Below are 20,176 nucleotides of genomic sequence, written 5' to 3'. Positions count from 1 at the left end.
GACCTCATTCTGGGACGGACCCTACACTGTGTATATGCCTCTGTGTGAACCGTACAACAGGCATTGCAAGGTCTGAAACATCCAAGCCAGGTTTTTACAATAGTTTGGATCAATAGTGCTGGCCAATTTATCCTTTGGTTGTATTACACATACGGGGGAGTGGCCACCTCCATGTTGGCTCCTGCACCCCACCCACCTCTATTAGGTGTATATAAGGTGCCTTGGATGTTTCAGACCTTGCAATGCCTGCTGTACGGTTCACACAGAGGCATATTCATAGTGTAGGGTCCGTCCCAGAATGAGGTCACCTTACCGTGGTGGGACGGTCCACGCTATTTGGCGCCAAATTTGCAAGCTAAGTACCTCATATTTTCATAGTTTCATATCTTCATTTATTGCATTACAGCTGTATAGCTTTTCATGTTCCATCTATATACTCATGTTTTATCTATATACTCATGTTTCATTTATATCTTTGTGCTAGCAGTGTGCTGCTGTATTCTCCTGTTGCTAGATAAATAGATAGATATCCTGATTTCCAGTGCAATAGCAAATAGGATGCCCTGGTATATATTCTTTAAAATAGGGCCTGGAGGCTTCAAGATATGTCTGTGTCAAGAGATAACTGAAGCAAGTGAAATATTCAAATCACATAGCAAAGTATATTACTTATACATGAGGCCATGTCAATAACTAAGCCAACATTTATAATTTGTTCTGAAATGTTACTGGCTCATACTTGACGTATTGACATTTATTTGCATTGGCCATAAACAAGCTTTTATGGGAAAATCAGAAGAAATGGTTCTGTAATTTGAATGCAGTTGTTTATCTGAAGACAATTCAATGATCTCACATAGTTGGCCCCTCATATCTCCAAATATGTTTCAATAGATAATTGAGAAAATGAAATGTTGTAAAATTGTATAATATTTCTTTGTTTCATTAGTCAGTAATCCAAAAAGGTGACATCCAGTTTGTGACCTCATCTTCAGCGGATTAACTATTACATTTATTGTTAAAGTGTCTTAAACAGGGTCTTATCTAGAATTTGAAGGGCCACATAGCAAAATGAGATGAGTCCCACCACCTATAGACAGCAGCATAAGGAGCAAAGCTAAAGGTATGAATAATAGTACCATATATACGCCACCAACTTGTTACTGCATACAACAAAGTACAATGCTCTTGCACCCTTAACCTAATGCAGGGGTTTTCAACCGATGGTACGCCACATGCTGTGCGGGGGGAACTCTGATGCGCTGACAAATACCGGCCATGCATTGGCCAGTATATGTCAGCGCAGAGCGGGGAATGGCTGCGGCAATTCTCTGTAAAGTACCGCGGCCACAGCTCCGGCCATGGCTACTTCACGGGAGTTGCGTGGTTGCCAGGCAGACGTGTGACGTCCAGAGGTGCCGCACAGCACAGGAGGACGTCACCCATCAGTGCGGCCCGCCGAACGGGACTCTGGGAACGGGACGCGCTGTTTACCCGAACAGGCCAGGTAATCTTAAAAAAAAAAAAGTAAAAACTAAGTGTATGGGAGGGAGGGATGTTACTGTATGTATTTTATGTATGTATATATTAGCCCGGGGGTACAGGGGGGAGATAAATAATGGCACAAGGGCATAAAGGGAGAAAACAAAGGGTAGGATCCAGCTCCCAGGAAAAAAAGCATTAAAACTTAACGTTTAATAGTTGCATATAAAAGAATGGATTGCCACCGAAGTGGCGAGTGACATGTCACTCCTTAAAAACGAGTGAAACACCGACACGTTTCGAGCTAGTGCTCTTAATCATGGCACTGGCATCATGTCACACGGAGATATAAATAGCTGCTGTAAAATATCCTGCAGTCTCCATGAACAAATCACCTCCCCGCCTTCCAGAGAGGAAATGACGTGCTTCAGCCAGAGAATCCAACAACAGGTGAAGTATAATTACATTGATGAAAGCTCCCATGTCTCGATGAAATCCCTCTGTTTAACTGTTTGTGAAAAGAACAAACGAATTATACACAATATGTTGCCAACCAAAACAGTTATGATAAGAAATCAAAATAAGGGAAATAAATAAAATGAAGTTAGAAAAAATAATGCACCATAAAAAATATATAATTATGTATAATGCAACGGAAAAGTAGGATGGAGAAGGGGGGGAAGGATGATGGCAAAAGGGGATCAGAGGGAGGGGGGAATAATGACACAGGGGGATTAAGATGGAGGGGGGTAATGATTATTCCCCCTCCTCCATCTTAATCCCCCTGTGCCATTATCCCCCCCTCCCACTGATACCCTTTTGCCATTACCCCCCCCCCCCATCCATCTTAATGCCCTTGTGCCATTACCCCCCCCCCCCCTCCCTCCCTATTTTCCAATATCTGATAGTGGCAAAAGGGGATCAGAGGGAGGGGAGAATAATGGCACAAGGGCATTAGGGTGATGATTAACCCCCACCACCACCACCCTTCCATCTTAATCCCCTTGTGCAGTTATTACCCCCTTCCTCTGATCCCCTTTTGCCATATCAGATAATAATGGCCCAAGGGGATTAAGATGGAGAAGGGAAGCAAAAGGTGATTAAGATGTAGAGGGGAATAATGGCACAAGGGGATTAAGTATAAAGGTAAGCACATATCATTATGAAAATAAGTAATTTTATGACTTATTTTGTCCGTGGACGTACTTTCACCCTTTGGGGGAAAAAGGTTGAGAACCCCTGATCTTATGGATCCTATAGTAGTAGTATGGCTGCGATACCTATAATTTGACTTGTACTTGCAGCACCCCTTGTAACATTTGTTCCATGGTTAAGCTGGAAAAGCAGTTGACAGTCAACAAACATTTATTGGATTTGTTGATAAAATAAAATGTGTCATTACAAAGTACAATTGGTCCCGCATAAAACAAGCCCTCATATGGGTCTGTAGGTGAAATAGAAAGAGTTATGTCTCTTAGAAGGCGAGGAGAAGAAAATCAAATTGCAAAAATAAAAAAATTGCTGCGTCCTTAAGGGGATAAGCTGAAAAGTTACAGAAAGTGTAAGCTTACTTTGATGAGTCCAATATTTAAAAAATATCTTATAAAACTATATTTAAAGAGGTTATTGGATATTCAGAAAAATTCTTACGTTTGGTTCTCTTTGCGGCGGTCGCTTCATGTCCCTAGTTCATCAATGCTCATCTCTTCTTTGGGTATGATAAGTATGTTAACAGAATGTTAAGGCATGGCACACAAGCATATACTTTGCCAGTGTGCAACGCTGTGCCACAGATTTCTCAGAGCTGTGGGCAGCACAGGAGTCCTGTCCTTCAGAGCAGAGACATAGGACAAGAATTGATGTGTCCACAGGAAACATGAGGACCAGAGGCCTCTCCAGTCCGCAGGGTTAGTTCGCTTCTTTTTTCCTCTGCTGATCCTTCTTGCACACTTTCCACTTTCTCTCTTTACTTCCTCCATTCTCAAACCCCCCCCCCCCTTTAGCCTCTTCTACTCTTACCTCTTGATTACCCTTCCTCCTCCTCTTTTTCTCCTTGTACACCCTTGTTTGTCATTCCCCACTTTTCTACGTTAGAGTTATTGGACTGCACTTATATGGCATGTTTTTGAAGTGCGCATTATAGATTCTCTCAAGCTGCAGAATCTGAGTAACCGTCATGCATTCCCTGTGATACTGTAATGTGCCTTGCTTCACCTTTTTGAGAGACATTTCTACACATCTGCTCTCTTGACAGTATTTTTGACAATCTTTGCTACTCCAAAGTGGACCCAGATACCCTTGTGTGTTTTCACACTACCCTATACTGAGTCTCTCGTTTGATGTAGTGCCATGTTACATGCTACTGTTCTGTGCTATTTTTTGACTTCTTGATTTTTGATTTTTGTCTTTTACTTCAGTTTTATTGTATGACTATTATAACCCTTAATAAAACTTTGAATTTGAAAAAAAAAAAATAATAATAATTTATGTGTCACCCTGTGGTTTCATATCTCCCACTGGGACATCATTGGGAATAGGATATTTTAAAGTGAACCTGTGTGGTTATTGACACAGAAATCAGCAGGATGTGAACGTGCCTTTATACTTCCTTGTGTTCTTATGACTTTGGTCCTTCTGCTAGTGTTTGGTGAACTCCCAGGTTGATATATAATGTAGATAGTTTACTTACTTGAGTGTCTAAGTCTGTTCTTGTCTGTGCCTGTTATGCCTCTAGATTTATTTTCTTTGTATGACATTGATCCTAGACTCACCTTGGACTTGTGGTTATGCATCCATATCTTGACCTTGGCCATGTGGCCCCATTGTAGTCATGTCACCTTGTTCATGTCCTGTTGTTTCTATACCATTTGGCTACCAACTGAGGATTTCTCTGGGACCGCAGTGTGGAGATATCCTGCACCCCAGTATTATCAGCGCCAAACCAGTTACAGCCTAGGAATCCACTACCTTAGCCTTAAAAAGCATGAAAAAATTGAAAAAGAAATTATGTTTTAATATTGATCACATTTCAATTATTTCCTATATAGACAACATAATATCATAAACAGTTTTTACTCTGATTATTATTAATATAATCATTATTATCATTTTTATTGTATTAATATTTTCCAAATCTGCCATCAGTTCCCCATATTACCAGACTTCAAACCTGTGAAGGAAGTGGGAGTACTGTGGAGGATATTGTTTTATTTTCAGTGCATCCTCTCTCAGTATAAGATAAAATATTATTTCTTCAAAGTACATTTTCAGCTTTTTGAGCCAGGGTGGTACTGAATGGATATAAATAACTGGCAATGTATAGTGCCAGCTTCGCTGACAGCAGCACTGCATACAAGCATTCTTTCTGTAAGAGACCGCAGGGTGTAAGAAGAGGAAAGGAAATGAAATCTTCAACAGAGCGTAGCAACCTGTGAATATTAGAACTAACATACCAAATAAGATTTGTGACATGACCATATCACGGCTCTATTTTTAACATGAAACCTGATTGAAAAAATCATTAGCATGCATATGTAGTTATACGTAATTGTTAAAGTAACAAATGAGACTAGTCACATATCATTTCTTTGCAATATTCTATTACCATCCTGATACTATTCACTAGGCTTGGGAATGGTAAATCTGAACCTCCGAAAGATTAACCAGTGTTTCCAAATAAGCACAAGATTTCTCCATTCTCACATCTACAAGGAGACGCAAACACTGTATAAGGGACTGAACAAGAGGTATAGTCCGACACTGCTGCCCTCTAGAGACCGATCCCAGCAGAAAATTCAGTAACAATACACACAGACCATGCGGTGCCGGGGGTGCAATCCACTATGTAGCAGAAACAAATGTTCACCAGGAATGTAGGAATGAAAGGATGCACTCACCCGGGAGTCTTGATAGCAGAAGACTTTATTGAATCATCGATACAGCACACAGGAAGGTAGGCGCAGAGGAGCGACCTCGCAGCGACAGGCTGTTTCCGAAGAAGTGTGCCTTGTGCACAGGAAACAGCCTGTCGCTGTGAGGTGGCTCCTCTGCGCCTACCCGCCTGTGTGCTTTACCAATGATTCAATAAAGTCTTCTGCTATCAAGACTCCCGGGTGAGTGCATCCTTTCATTCCTACCTTCCTGGTGAACTGTATAAAGGACGGTGACCATGGCCTGTATGCAGAGGTCACAGCAGTAATGCTGACCCTTCTCCTACTAATCAGGGAGAATACACCTGTTTTATATGTCTTGCACTTATCTTTATGATCAGTACAAGGAGAAAACAGGATCTAACTGCTTGACCCATAATAACTGCTCAGGAAGATACGCTTAAATGGGCACTGTTCATTATTTTTCATTATTTTTTTGCACATGATACAGCAGGTAAAATACATAAGCTTTGTTATTTACTCCCTGTAAAAATATTTATTTTTATGTCACTTTCATGACCTTATAAATCTGGCCACTAGGGGTCTCCCTTCTGGTCCGGACTGCATTACGTCTGCTCAAAAGAAAAATACAAACAAGGAGAGCGCTCCTAGTGTGATAACGTAATGTAAAGAGAAGATGGAAAACAAGCAAAAATGCTCACCAAGTATAGTTGTACTGCGATCAAGTACAACTATGGTGAAAGCGTGGGATAACCCTTCGACGGGCGAAGAACGGCAGCCGCTCCTGGCAACACAGGTGAAGCACTCAGACGGATCCCTCCAAGGAACAGCCCAGAATAAAGCCAGCGTACAAGACTTCAAAGGTAAAAATGGTTTATTTACCCGGCATGCAACGTGTTTCGCTGGATGACCAGCTTCATCAGGCATGATGCCTGATGAAGCTGGTCATCCAGCGAAACGCGTTGCATGCCAGGTAAATAAACCATTTTTACCTTTGAAGTCTTGTGCGCTGCCTTTATCCTGGGTTGTTCCTTGGAGGGATCCGTCTGTCTGCTCAAAAGCACAGACTTTGGTCTCCTGCTGTACTGGCAGGAGACCAAACTCAGGAAGTGCGGTCTGGCCATAGGCAGTGAATAGCACTCACTCTCTGCCTGTGTATGAAACAGAGAGCGAGTGCTATTCACTGCCTATATACTCCTCTCACTAACTGCAAGGGATGAAAGGAAATACTGCCAGCAATGCAGATAAAAGTTATGGGTTGGTTGTAGTCAGCGGCAGTGAAGCTGTGTGGGGGATGTGCCTAAATAGAATTTTTGGGATTTTATGACTACTTTAAGTGTATTTGGAGCTGAGCTGGCACATAAAATATACACATGCCAGCTGATCTAATTGAAACCAACAATCTAATGTATGAGTTCCTGGATATATAAGATGGCTTTCTTATAAATATAAGATAATGAGTAAAAGATGTTATTCATGAGATGTTGGCCAATGTTGTCACATAGAAATAATGCATTAATTCCTTCCAGTCTATAGTAACGCATAACATAACATAACATCCATCTGCAAACAGGTACAGTCGATTTATCACGTCATTGGGCACTGCAGTCTTGCTGTGGCAGCAACGCATACTGCATGCACCATACGTGCCACCACATAATTGACCATTGGTACTGCTAAATCAAAATTCTGTCTCATTCTCTGCCTAGTATAAGGTAAAGGTTTACCTACACGGATAAGCCATAATGGTAAAACACTGACAGGTACAGTGAGTAACATTGTAACGCTGCTGGTTGGCAACCACCAGTGTACCATGTGTCCTCGTTCTCACCAACGTTGGGTAACTTCCTCCATGCCATGTTCCTGTTGTATTTCATGGTCTGTCATGTATTTAGCTTTTCTGTCCACTAGGGGCCGCATGCGAGCACTAGCTATGATTTATATAGCTGGTATGTGCTCCCTGGTGGTTTCCCTTCCAAACCTTGGAAGGCACCACCTATATAAAATGGCCACAGCTGATGTTCTGGGCTTCAGCAAGATTGTGCATTCTGCTTTTGTCTGTCTGCATTGCTTGGTCTCTGCCTGATCTGTCTGCTTTTCCTGATCAGTTTCCTGTCTATTGGAATTTGTATGCACCTTGTAAATAAACACATCATCAGCATTGCTGTGTCTGGCGCAATCTCTAAGTGTCAGGTTTGCCCCATTCTACCTGCCTGACCAGCTGCCACTTGTGGCACAGTGGGTCCACACCGTGGGCATTACAAACATTCATTAACTTTTGACAAATGTATGGGTCAAGGGGCAAGAAATGTTAGGCATTAACTCCTTAACGACAATGAACGTAAATGTATGTCATGGTGCCGTGGTACTTAACCTCTTCAGGACATAGTGCATATGGATACGCCCTGCATTCCAAGTCCTTAAGGACCGAGGGCGTATCCATACGCCCGTGGGAATTCCGGTCCCCACCGCTAGCCGGTTGGGGACCGGAGCCGGATGCCTGCTGAAATCGTTCAGCAGGCATCCCGGCATGTCGCCCAGGGGGGTCCTTATGCCCCCCCCCCCCCATGTCGGCGATGGCCGCAGATCGCTGGACAATTCAGTCCAGCGATCTGCAGCGATTCCGGGTCAATTGGGTCTCCAGTGACCCGGCGACCCGGAATTACTGGCTGATCGGGGCCGTCTCTGACGGCCCCAAACAGCCATAGCCTGCAGGGGTGAGGTGGCACTGGTGCCACCTCACGATCGCCCTGATTCGTCGGCCGGATTATCGGCCGACCAATCAGGGCACCTGCTGCGGGTGTCACTCCCGCAATCTGCTCCGCCCATCTTCCGGAGGACGTGAGCGCCGATCCCCGGCGTCAATGTTGAGATCGGGGCCCCAGGAGCGGCGGCGGTGAGGGACTGACCTGTGTCCCGGAGCAGCAGCAGGAGGTGAGTGACAGCCTCCTGCTGTTGCTTAGCAACAGCTTCCAGCATGCAAAAAGGGCATTCTGGGAGCTGTAGTTATGCAACAGCAGGAGGCAGACAACCGCAACTCCCAGAATTCCCTTATGGGCATGCTGGGACTTATGGTTTTGCAACAGCTGGAGGCACATTTTTTCTATGGAAAAGTGTACCTTCAGCTGTTGTATAACTACAACTCCCAGCTTGCACAAACAGCTAAAGTGCATGCTGGGAGTTGTAGTGGTGCATCTGCTGGTTGCATAACTACAACTCCCAGCATGCCCGTTGGCTATCGGTGACTGCTGAGAGTTGTAGTTTTGCAACAGCTGAAGGCACAATGGTTGTGAAACTCAGAGTTTTTTTTTTTACTTAACTCAGTGTTTCACAACCGGTGTGCCTCCAGCTGTTGCAAACTACAACTCTCAGCAGTCACCGTACACCATGCACCGTACATGCTGGGAGTTGTAGTTTTGCAACAGCTGGAGGTACACTGGTTGTGAAACACAGAGTTAGGTCAAAAATTCAGTGATACATAACCAGTGTGCCTACAGCTGTTGCAAAACTAAAACTCTCAGCATGTACAGTCTGTCAGTGCATGCTGGAAGTTGAAGTTTTGCAAAAGCTGGATGTTCCCCCCTCCCCAATGTGAATGTACAGGGTACACTCACATGGGCAGAGGTTTACAGTGAGTATCAGGCTGCAAGTTTGAGCTGCGGAAAATTTTCTGCCGCAGCTCAAACTGCCAGCGAGAAACTACTGTGAACCCCCGCCCATGCGACTGTACCCTAAAAACACTACACTACACTAACACAAAATAAAATAAAAAGTAAAAAACACTACATATACACATACCCCTACACAGCCCCCCTCCCCTCCCCAATAAAAATGAAAGCGTCTGGTACGCCACTGTTTCCAAAACGGAGCCTCCAGCTGTTGCAAAACAACAACTCCCAGTATTGTCGGACAGCCTTTAACTGTCCAGGCATGCTGGGAGTTTTGCAACAGCTGGAGGCACCCTGTTTGGGAATCACTGGCGTAGAATTCCCCTATCTCCACCCCTATGCAAGTCCCTAATTTAGGCCTCAAATGTGCATGGGGCTCTCACTTTGGAGCCCTGTCGTATTTCAAGGCAACAGTTTAGGGTCACATATGGGGTATCACCGAACTCGGGAGAAATTGTGTTACAAATTTTGGGGGGTATTTTCTGCTTTTACCCTTTTTAAAAATGTAACATTTTTGGGAAAACAAGCATTTTAGGTAAAAAATAAAATTTATTTTTTTTACATATGCAAAAGTCGTGAAACACCTGTGGGGTATAAAGGTTCACTTAACCCCTTGTTACGTTCCCCGAGGGGTCTAGTTTCCAAAATGGTATGCCATGTGGGGTTTTTTTTTGCTGTTCTGGCACCATAGGGGCTTCCTAAATGCAGCATGCCCCCAGAGCAAAATTTGCTTCCAAAAAGCCAAATGTGACTGCTCCTCTTCTGAGACCTGTAGTGCGCCAGCAGAGCACTTTTCACCCCCATATGGAGTGTTTTCTGAATCGGGAGAAATTGGGCTTCAAATTTTGAAGGGTATTTTCTGCTATTACCCTTTTTAAAAATGTAAAGTTTTTGGGAAAACAAGCATTTTGGGTAAAAATTATTATTATTTTTTTTACATTTGCAAAAGTCGTGAAGCACCTGTGGGGTATAAAGGCTCACTTTATCCCATGTTACATTCCCCGAGGGGTCTAGTTTCCAAAATGGTATGCCTTGTGTTTTTTTTTTTTTTTTTTTTGCTGTTCTGGCACCATAGGGGCTTCCTAAATGCAACATGCCCCCCAAAAACCCTTTTCAGAAAAACGTACTCTCCAAAATCCCCTTGTCGCTCCTTCCCTTCTGAGCCCGCCACTGCGCCCGCCGAACATTTTACATAGACATATGTCGTATGTGCTTACGCGAGAGAAATTGGGCTACAAATACAAGTAAAAAATTTCTCCTTTTACCACTTGCAAAAATTCAAAAATTGGGTCTACAAGAACATGTGAGTGTAAAAAATGAAGATTTTGAATTTTCTCCTTCACTTTGCTGCTATTCCTGTGAAACACCTAAAGGGTTAAAACACTGACTGAATGTCATTTTGAATACTTTGGGGAGTGTAGTTTTTATAATGGGGTCATTTATGGGGTATTTCTAATATGAAGACCCTTCAAATCCACTTCAAACCTGAACTGGTCCCTGAAAAATATTGAGTTTGAAAATTTTGTGAAAAATTGGAAAATTGCTGCTGAACTTTGAAGCCCTCTGGTGTCTTCCAAAAGTTAAAACACGTCAATTTCATGATGCAAACATAAAGTAGACATATTGTATATGTGAACCAAAAAAAATGTATTCGTAATATCCATTTTCCTTACAAGCAGAAAGCTTCAAAGTTAGAAAAATGCAAAATTTTCAAATTTTTCATCAAATTTACGGATTTTTCACCAAGAAAGGATGCAAGTTATCACAAAAATTTACCACTATGTTAAAGTAGAATATGTCATAAAAAAAACTATCTCGGAATCAGAATGATAACTAAAAGCATTCCAGAGTTATTAATGTTTAAAGTGACAGTAGTCAGATGTGCAAAAAACACTGGTCCTTAATGCCAAAATGGGCTTGGTCCTGAAGGGGTTAAAGCACCATGACGTACATTTATGCTCCGCCATGACCGCAAGCACCATTCCGGTGCTCGTGTCATGTGCGGCAGGTCCCGGCTGCTATCAGCAGCCAGGCACCAGCCGGTAATGGCGGACATCCGCGATCACGCGGATGTCCACCATTAACCCCTCAGATGCCGTGATCAATACAGATCACCGCATCTGCGGCAGTGCGGTACTTTAAATGGATGATCGGATTGCCCGCAGCGCTGCCGCGGGGATAGATCATCCAGCATGGCAGCCGGAGGTCCCCTCACCTGGCTTCGGCTGTCTCCCGGGTCTTCTGCTCTGGTCTGAGATCGAGCAGACCAGAGCAGAAGATCACCGATAATACTGAGCAGTGCTATGTGCTATGCTTTGCACTGAACAGTATTAGCAATGAAATTATTGCTATAAATAGTCCCCTATGGGGACTATTAAAGTGTAAAAAAAAAAAGTTAAAAAATGTTAAATAAAAAAGTTAAAAAAAATTAAAAAAATCCCCTCCCCCAATAAAAAGACAAAACATCAGTTTTTCCCATTTTACCCCCCAAAAAAGCGTAAAAAAATTATTAATACACATATTTGGTATTGCCGCGTGTGTAGAAGTCTGAACTATTAAAATATATTGTTATTTATCCTGCATGATAAACGGCGTAAACGTAAACTTTTTTTTAAAAGTCCAAAATTGCTGCTTTTTTGTCACATTTTCTTCCAAAAAAATTTGATAACAAATTTATAAAAAGTCAAACCTAGGCAAAAGTGGTACTGATAAAAACTACAGATCATGGCGCAGAAAATGAGCCCTCATATTGCTCCATATAAATAATTGGTCAAAATAGGGCAATTTCAAACATACTAATTTTGTTAAAATGGTTTGAGATTTTTTTAAGTGGTACAATTATCGAAAAGCATATAACATGGGTATCATTTTTATCATAGTAACCCACAGAATAAATAAAACATGTAATTTTTACTGTAAAATGCACAGCGTGAAAAGAAAACCTTCCAAAATTTGCTAAATTGCGGTTTTCTTTTCAATTGTCCCACATAAATAATTATTGTTTGGTTGCGCCGTGCATTTTATGATAAAATAAGTGATGTAATTACACAGTACAATTGGTGATGCAAAAAACAAGCCCTCATATGGGTCTGTGGATGGAAATGTAAGAGTTATGATTTTTAGAAGGCAAGGAGGAAAAAACGGAAATGCAAAAATAAAATTGGTCTCGTCCTTAAGGCAAAAATGGGCCTGGTCCTTAAGGGGTTAAAGGGTACTCTGCTGGAAAACATTTATTTTTAAATCAACTGGTGCCAAAAAGTTAAACAGATTTGTAAATTACTTATCTTTAAAAATATTAATCCTTCCAGTACTTATCAGCTGCTGTATGCTCCACAGGAAGTTATTTTCTTTTAGAATTTCCTTTCTCTCTGACCTCAATGCTCTGTGCTGACACATCTGTCCACTTTAGGAACTGTCCAGAGTAGGAACAAATTCCCATACCAAATGTATCATGCTCTGGACAGTTCCTGACATTGACAGAGGTGTCAGCAGGGAGCACTGTGGTCAGACAGAAAAGAAATTCAAAAAGAAAAGAACTTCCTCTGGAGCATACAGCAGCTAATAACTACTGGAAGGATTAAGAATTTTAAATAGAAGTAATTTACAAATCTGTTTAACTATCTGGCACCAGTTGATTAATAAACATTTTTTCCAGCGGAGTACCCCTTTAAGTGTGCAGCGGTTGATATGTTGGAAACAGGAAAAATGGGCAAGTGTAAAAATCTGAATACATTTTGGTGGTTAGACAACTGGGTCAGAGTACCTCCAAAACATGCAGTGGTTAATACCTGTGAAAATGGTCCAAGGAAAGATAAGTGGTAAACCAGAAGAACTACTGTAGCACAAATTGTTTAAAAGTCATTACTGCCTATGATAAAAAGGTCTTAGATATTCTGAAATATGGTACTATCGATGGAGGCCCCATCTCACAACTTATGGTTATTACTCGGATTGCATCCTTGGCATCCGACTGCTTTAGTCCACTTTCATTAGGGGGAGAAGAATGGGGGACCTATTTGACTACACACCTTGCCAGACTGGTTGACTTCAGATTTGACTTTCAAAGTGGGGAGGCCTAGCATATGCTCTAAAAGTTCTAGACATAGTCAAAGCCGAATGAATATCCAAACCGGTAAAGGAACCCCTAACATGAACAGCTCGTATGACAATGACAATCTTAGGCTATGTTCACACACCAGAATTTCTGCATGGAATTCTGTATAAAGATTTTGCATGAATTTATAGCCAATGCATGTTAATGGATTCCGCTGTCTCATTCACAAAGCATCATTTCTGCTGCAGGAATTCCATTGAAGTGAAATGGCTATAAATTCATGCAGAATTTTCATGCAGAATTCTGTGCAGAAATTCTGCCATGTGAACATAGCTTTTGATGCTCTTTCCCTTTTAGTCCCACAACTGGTCTTCAATTTCTAGGTCTCCAAATATTTGAAGGCCTAGATTTGATGTACACAGGATGAGTAATGCCAATGGATTTATTAATCCAATCTAGTCTCCTTGATCATAGGTCATAGTTCATACCTGCCTCTAGCAAAGCTTCCCCCGCCCTTTATTTTACCCCTTAACGACCACGGATGTAAATGTAGGTCCTGTGTATGACCGCAAGCATCTAAACGGTGCTCACATCATACACGGCAGGTTCCGGCTGCTATCAGCAGCCGGGGACCCGCCGGTAAAGGCCAACATCCGCGATCGCGTGGATGTCCGCCATTAACCCCTCAGATGCCGTGATCAGTACAGATCACGGCATCTGCGGCAATGCGCATGTTAAAATAGATGATCGGATCACCCGCAGCACTGCCGCGGCGATCCGATCATCTGTAATGGCGAACGGAGGTCCCCTAACCTGCCTCTGTCTGTCTCCCAGCGTCTCCTGAAATCGAGCAGACCAGAGCAGGAGATAGCCGATAATACTGATCAGTGCTATGTCCTATGCATAGCACTGAACAGTATTAGCAATCAAATGATTGCTATAGATAGTCCCCTATGGGGACATAAAAAGTTTTTTTTTAAATGTGAAAAATGTAAAAGATAAAAAGTAAAAAAAAGTGAAAAACCCCCCTCCCCCAATAAAAATGGAAATTGTCAGTTTTTCCCATTTTACCCACAAAAAGCGTAATTTTTTTATAAACATATTTGGTATCACAGCGTGCATAAATGTCCAAACTATCAAAATATAATGTAAATGATCCTGTACGGTAAACGGTGTAAACGTAAAAATAAAAAGTACAAAAATGCTGCTTTTTTGTCACACTTTAAAAAAAAAAAAAATTATAAAAAAGGATAGAAAAGTTTTATATATGCAAATGTGGTATCAATAAAAAGTAAAGATGATGGCACAAAAAAATGAGCCCTCATACCACCCTATATACAGAAAAATGAAAAAGTTATAGGTGTTCAAAATAGGGCGATTTTTTTTTAAGCAGTACAATAATATAAAAGTATCTAACCATGGTATCATTTTAATTGTATTGACCCACAGAATAAAGAACACATGTCATTTTTACCGTAAATTGTACAGTGTGAAAACGAAACCTTCCAAAATGTGCAAAATTGTGGTTTTCATTTAAATTTTTCCTCACTAAAAAAATATGTTTGTGGGTTTGCCGTACATTTTATGGTAAAATGAGAGATTTCATTACAAATTACAATTGGTCACACAAAAAACAAGCCCTTATATGGGTCTGTAGATGGAAATATAAAAGAGTTATGGATTTTAGAAGGCGAGGAGGAAAAAAGGATAATGCAAAAATAAAATTGGCCTGGTCCTTAAGGTGAAAAGGAGCTTGGTCTTTAAGGGGTTAAGCAGTCATTGATAATATGGTTCCATAGTAAGTTATCTCTTCTGGAGGTCCAATAAAGCAGACCAAACTCTGAAAAGGATTTCAGGCAAGAATATGTGTAAGGTAAGTGAATTTCTTGTCCATATGTCGGAAGCTTGAGGGTTAGAAATTGAGTTGACTATTCCATCCTGCTTTGAGAGGTCATAGTTTATCCCAGATTTCAGTCATAAAGTATCCAGATAAATTGTCCTTCTGTCATGGGCATAACAGTATTACCAGGGAAAATAATGGAGCATATCCATTAAAAGAGAAGCCATTTGACAGGTAATAAAAGACCAGAGGGTGCCAAATATTGAATGCAACCCCAAGGTGATGTGTGCCTTGAGGAGGGACTGTTGTCAGATCAAGATGAATACTTATATACTTTTATCTATTTAATCATCTATAGAGAAACATTTACTAATCTAGCCCTGTTATTCCTCTTATTCTCATTTGTCTCCAACATGATTTCAGTGTAACACGTATGTAACAGACCAATAAAAAGAATAATAAAACACATGGCTACATTTAGCTACAGATGTACACATCATTACTTTATATCACAGATACTATATGTAGCATCATATTACTGTTTACACCATTTTAGCTTAAAGGGGTACTCCCATGGAAACCTTTTTATTTTTTTTATTTATTTTTTTAATCAATTGGTTCCAGAAAGTTAAACAGATTAGTAAATTACTTTTATTAAAGAAATCTTAGTCCTTCCAGTACTTTTTAGGGGTTGTATTCTACAGAGGAAATGCTTTTCTTTTTGGATTTATCTTCTGTCACGACCACAGTGCTCTCTGCTGACCTCTGCTGTCCATTTTAGGAACTGCATATATTCGCTATGGAGATTTTCTCCTGCTCTGGACAGTTCCTAAAATGGACAGCAGAGGTCAGCAGAGGGCACTGTGGTCGTGACAGAAGAGAAATCCAAAAAGATAAGCATTTCCTCTGTAGTATACAGCCCCTAAAAAGTACTGGAAGGGTAAAGATTTTTTAATAGAAGTAATTTACAAATCTGTTTAACTTTCTGGCATCAATTGATAAAAAATAATAAAAATAATAAATTACACTGGAGTACCCCTTTAAGATCAAGGATTATTACCTTATCCACTCGGAAGATTCAATTACACATTTGCATTAAAACAAAAAGGATATTACTAAATGACAAACTAAAAGGAAATAACAAATACATTGGCCCTCATTTACTAACATGATTCCAACTTTTTGTTGGGTTTTGCGTCTAAATTCTGTCACACGGAACGTGCAACAGAATGTGCGACAGAAAAAACCCGACAGAATCTGAATCACTCAGAGTGAAAAAAAACAAACTACAAAATGGGCGTTGTTTTCGGGAAAAGGGGCGTGTTCCCTACATTTCAGCCAAAATCACTGGTCTTTTCCTAAAATCACTCTGAAATTCATGTGAATTATCTGGGAAGAAAACCCAACACTTTGAAACATGTATAAAGTTTCAGAAAGCGGAGTAAATTCTCTGGCTGTTTGCTCCTTTGCATGCCTTGTCTTTTTCAAGCAATTCTTACTTTTTTATTTTTTTGCACAATTAAATTTTTAAGTAAGGTCTTTTCAACACTTTTTTTTTCCTATCATTTCAGTAATGATGGTGATTCCAAAAAAAAAGAAAAAAATATATACATATACTTATTTAATACATCTATCTATATGCGTCTCCCTCCTTCCTCAGGTCGGAGTTACAGTGTGTGAATACAGTACTTTATATATACATATTTCCATGAATATATTAACCCATTAAACATTTGAAGTTTGAGGTCTGAATGCCATTGGAGACTGAGTATGACGTCAGCCTCCAGGGTCTATTGGTGGTGTATAGGAATGAATGGGTTGGATGTATAACATTGTGATTTTTTGCCCATTGAAATCAAAGGGACCATTGAGGTCTATGGAGATCTTGTGGCAAATGGGGTAGAAAACTAAACAGCAGGGTCCTGGTAGTAATGTGGATGGGAGACCCTGGTGTGGATTAAATTCCCGGGTTGATATACAGTGTTGGGATTATACTTTAATTAGGATTGACATATTTGGGTCAATTGATAGTTAAGAAAGTTTGAACCGTGGGAACTAGGTCAATTGGATACCATAAATGGGCAACTAGGTTAATTGAAACAGGAGGTAATTTGTGGTATCCAATTGACCTAGTTCCCATGGTTCAAAAAATCCCATCTATCCCAATTAAAGTATAATCCGTCCAGAGCAGGAGCAAATACCCCTAGCAAACCTTTCCTGCTCTGGACAGTTCCTGACATGAGCAGAGGTGTCAGCAGAGAGCACTGTGGTGAAACAGAAAATAACTACTTAACTTCCTCTGAAGCATAAAGCAGCTCATAAGTGCTGAAAGGATTAAGATTTTTAAATAGAAGTAATTTACAGATCTGGTTAACTTTTGTGCATCAGTTGATTTAAAAAAAAATGTTTTCCAGCGGAATATCCCTTTAAGTATCTCTCATGTTGTATAAAATGGGAGGCACAAATACATATAATAAGGTCCCAAACACTATATAGGGGGAGATTTATCAAAACCTGTGCAGAGGAAAAGTTGTTGAGTTGCCCATAGCAACCAATCAGATCGCTTCTTTCATTTTACAGAGGCCTTGTTACAAATGAAAGCAGCGATCTGATTGGTTGCTATGGGCAACTAGGCAACTTTTCCTCTGGACAGGTTTTGATTAATCTCCCCCTATGTGTGCTACATTTCCACCTCTATGCAATCAGTAACTTGTGCAGAGTCATAATTTAGCCATAAAGGCCGAAGTTGCATGTAAAAAAAACCTCCTGCATGTGTGGTATCTAATTATACACATAGATTGCGGGGGCTTTTCAGGTTTCCAGGTTATGCTGATCTTCTACAACTCTAATAAGTTGTAATATGTTGTGACATTTTACTAGCTAGATGTTTTTTTTTTCTACTTAGGACATTGATTTCACTTGACAGCCCTTCATTTAGACCTGTCGGCCACGGACTGAGGAGCGCATCACAGCAGGCTCTTCCACCTGGAAGCAAAAAGTGATTCAGCAACTAGGTATTCCTACGAAATAATTGGGTCATTGTTATTCTGGACTCTAGGCTAGAGCAGTAGGTTGCTGAGGAAGAATGTTTAATGTGCTCCGGTTTGTTATAGGTCTTTTCAATGATGATTTTTCTCTGGAATCAGCACAATTAGGCAAAGTAGGATGAACACGGCTTGTTCCAGCTCCTATTGTATGCTCTATGCTGATTCATGAGACTAAACATTGTGTCTGGGACATGATGCTTACAAATAATGTACACAGTTCATAGATAGCCAGCACGGCACTGCTTCCCTATTTGAGTGTAGAACAATGATGAAATGGCAGACTTGGACTAGGAATGCTGGAGGTGGTGCTCTGATTGACAATAGTACATGAAAACGTTTCAAAGAAGCAGGAAAATAATCGGCAACTCACCGCAACCAGCTGAATAAATCTTCTTTTATTTCACACTCACAAATATGTTACATGAGAAGAGGGTAGTGGGGGGGACACAGGATGGCGACCAAGCTCCGTTTCGCACGGTGATCGTGCTTCCTCCGGCCATTGGCCGGAGGAAGCACGATCACCGTGCGAAACGGAGCTTGGTCGCCATCCTGTGTCAACCCACTACCCTCTTCCCATGTAACATATTTGTGAGTGTGAAATAAAAGAAGATTTATTCAGCTGGTTGCGGTGAGTTGCCGATTATTTTCCTGCTTCTTTGAAACGCTTACAAATAATTTACTGATGCCGCTTATTGGATAATTCAGTCCTAGGAACTGGCCAGTCTAAAATATGAGGCCCCTTCACCTTCCTCACCTGTGGAGTTGCCATCCTAGATGAATTCTCACGTTCATAATAAAATGACCTCAGGCTGTATTACACATAGATTGCAAAGCTAGAAAGTAAGAAAAAAGCACATTAGAACTGTGAACCACCTTAATGATTAATGCTATAGTAGTACTATACATAGTGGGAGCCTGGGGAGATTTATCAGTTGTGTTGTAGGAGACAAAAATGTTGTAAATGGTGCCAATTTATCAGAATAGTCTACGCACCTCACTGAATTCAGAAGATTCATCCAGTTCCATTGCTACAGATGTGTAAAATCCAGCCCCTACCAATGCAGTCTCTTTAGAATGGGTAATTCTAAAGAGCTCGGTAATTTTTACTGTGGTATAGTAATGGTTCTACTAGATGGGGCAATTATTGGCCAAACAGGGCCAGTGGTCACCAAGCGAATGAGCAAAGGCTGATCGTGTTGTTATATGCCCCCCTGTATTAAAGGATGTGCAGCTGATTTATGATAGGAGAAGTGAGCTGAATAAAAGGATCCAGTGCAATCCCCCCTGCAAGTTGGCCAATCCTTGTTATAGGCTCTTTAATCAAGTGCTGATCGAAGAGCAGAACTCTTTTTTATACCGCACATTGGAAAGTGTATTGGAAACTAATAGGATGACATTGTCGCAACAAGTCGGTTCATGACATTTCTTCCCCCCCCCCTCTTTAGATCTTCCACAATCAGCTTTGAGTATTACTATGTAAATGTGAAAGTGTTTAGGTTCCACAGCAATTCAACCATATAAAGTTACAGTGTGGGCGGCTGAATGCTAAGGCACCAAGTGCATAAAAGTCACCAACACTCTGAGTTCTGAATTCAGTGTCCTAGTAAACTTGCTATTTGAGTGAGTGAAAGGTCAGTCTGCAAACAGACCAAATATGAATAGTCATTTTATGTGACATGCGTGTAACCATTTCTCTAGTGACTGATAGGTATATGTGTTATACCGTATTTTTGTACCGCTATGTCACGTGGTCAGTGAAGAGTTAACCAATTGTCACACACATGCATGCTGGTGTACTTTAGGTATTTTGACAAAGAGTGGATGTGCTGGAAGGTGCTGGACCCATAGTTTATTCCTCAACAGTGTACTAGCATCACTGTGCACCACAACTATGGCATTAAAGGGGTACTCTGACGAAAAACATCTTATCGCCTATGCAAAGGACCCAAGTGATCTCCGGGCCGGCGGCGGCAGCAGCGGTGTCCAGAACACGAAGCTTGGAGCTTCCATGTTCATGACGTCACACCTTCTCCCATAGACATGAATAGAGGGAATGTGGGGGCTGCAGTTGCAGGTCATCCAGCAGGGAGCGGAATTTGCTCCGTGCACAGATGACTGGAGTGCCGTGCTGGAGATCGTGGGTGTCCCTAGTGGTGAGACCCCCGCGACCAGACATCTTATCCCCTATCCTTTTG

The 20,176-nt window shown here is 41.2% G+C and overlaps 1 long non-coding RNA gene across 1 annotated transcript; it reads right to left on the bottom strand.

Annotated features, from left to right (window-relative positions):
• Positions 1 to 1,607: 1,607 nt before the first annotated feature.
• Positions 1,608 to 18,799, bottom strand: LOC130357738 (uncharacterized). Its single transcript, XR_008889240.1, has 3 exons — positions 18,736 to 18,799; positions 4,254 to 4,455; positions 1,608 to 1,990 (listed from the first exon to the last, which is right to left on the bottom strand). It is a non-coding gene; the product is annotated as an uncharacterized LOC130357738 (long non-coding RNA).
• Positions 18,800 to 20,176: the final 1,377 nt, after the last annotated feature.

The sequence above is a fragment of the Hyla sarda genome, chromosome 2, assembly GCF_029499605.1.
Source record: "Hyla sarda isolate aHylSar1 chromosome 2, aHylSar1.hap1, whole genome shotgun sequence".
Taxonomy (NCBI): Eukaryota; Metazoa; Chordata; class Amphibia; order Anura; family Hylidae; genus Hyla; species Hyla sarda.
Note: the sequence above shows the minus strand (reverse complement) of the source record. Positions and strands in the feature narration are given on the sequence as shown.